The sequence below is a fragment of the Limulus polyphemus genome, unplaced genomic scaffold, assembly GCF_000517525.1.
Source record: "Limulus polyphemus unplaced genomic scaffold, Limulus_polyphemus-2.1.2 Scaffold2490, whole genome shotgun sequence".
Taxonomy (NCBI): domain Eukaryota; kingdom Metazoa; phylum Arthropoda; class Merostomata; order Xiphosura; family Limulidae; genus Limulus; species Limulus polyphemus.
In genome coordinates this window covers 1814-3697 of record NW_013668100.1, presented here as the reverse complement: position 1 = coordinate 3697, position 1884 = coordinate 1814, and positions in this window count along the sequence as shown.

The window sequence follows — 1884 nt, the reverse complement described above, 5'->3', positions numbered from 1 at the left end:
TACAGGGCAATATATAAAAAATCCTGAATGCGACACACGTGACACTTTTTTGTCTTCGCATGTTATCAACTCTATTTTATCCATCATCTCTCAAAAATGCACGACATTAAACGTAAACTACTCTCTATAAAATCATTTTCCTCAAACAGATTATAATTTTTATAGCCTTCAATTTTATTTGGTTACAGAGCTATCAAATAGAAAATTAGACCCCTCCTGCCACACCACTTGTCACATCCTCTCTTTCTCAATTCGTTCATAGTTCTCTCTTACGTTTCATTATATATTACCTACAACAAATATAAAGTCAAGGTTTTCATCTATCAAATGGCATATTGTATAACGTTGTGTTCTAAACAGATAACCGTCAATTTCACTCGAAGTAGCAACATCGTTCCCGTGGGAAAATTACTAGCCAGGATCAATTTGTAACGGCTTTTGTCACATAGTAAGAAAGCCAGGAAAATTTTTAGAAGTAAGTGAATTTGTCTACTTTTTGCATATTATTAGTCTATATTCTTTGGTGTATTATTTAATTAAATAAAAATTGTTAAGTGCTTTACTATAATCACTAAAAAAGATCAGGCTTAACTGTCTTCGACAATCGAGGGCAGAAAAAAAGAAGATCGGGTAAGTACTTTATTTCTTGTTTTTCATATTTATTCTTATAAAAGTAACTAAAATTAAAAGTATGGATCTTTTTTTAAGACTAGATTAGGTAAAATAAGTAATAATAATATAATGAAAATTGTTCACGAGGCACGCACGCGAGCAGCTCGTGGGTAATGTAATTCAATAGCTTAAAGTGAGCTGCACGTTCCGCGAGTGATTTACAACTTATAATGGCGGAGATAGCAGTTAGACACGGTTCAAAGAGCAATAAAACAATAAAATTTAATTATAAATAGATGTATAATGTTACGAACCTAGAACTACTTAGGATAAACAAATGTAGTTTCAGGTTACAATTTGAAGTCATTCTAGAAAGAAAAGAATGTTAATTTAGGTTTATTTTTATTTTTTGGTGGTTACGAGGTCAGTCGAATTGATCGATTCAGTTTTTAGATAGAGTAGGGAAAATAACATATAAACTATAAGGATTTGGTGAAAAAAATGTTTGAAATGCACTTAGGAGGTTTTAGGGATTACACAAAGTAAATTTGAGAATCGAATCGAAGCCGAGAAAGAGAAAGAACAAGCTTGTATTGAAGCTGAAAGAGAAAATAAACGTCTCGAAGCCAAGACGGAGAAAGAACAAGCTCGCATTGAAGCTGAAAAAGAAATTAGGCTGAAAGAAATGGAAATTAGACTCAACACTGATTGACCAAGGCAAAATGATAACTTATTCGATATGTTAAAGTACCACCGTTCAATGAAAATGAAGTTGATAAATATTTCCAACATTTTGAATAGGTTGCTCAAACCATGTAGTGGCTCACAGAAAATGGTCATTATTATTACAAAGTGTTTTAACTGGTGAAGCACAAGAAGCTTATGCCACTCTCTCTCTCTCTAAAAGATTGTACAAATTATGATAAAGTTCAAGCAGCTACTCTCAAAGCATATGGGTTAGTACCAGAAGCTTATCGCCAAAAGGTTTGAGGTTATTGCAAACAAGATAATCAAACTTATATGGAATTTGCCCACAAAAAAGAGGTTTACTTTGATCGATGGTGCAATTCTATTCATATTGGCAACAGTTTCGACAAACTAAGACAATTATGCCTAATTAAGGAATTTAAATGTTGTGTGCTTGACAATCTCAAACTTACTTGGATGAAAAAAAAGTTGAAACACTACAGGAAGCAGCCGTTCTTTCTTTAACACATAAAACACTTTTCATAAAATAAATTCCGTCCATCTCAACAAAAACATGTATCTGTT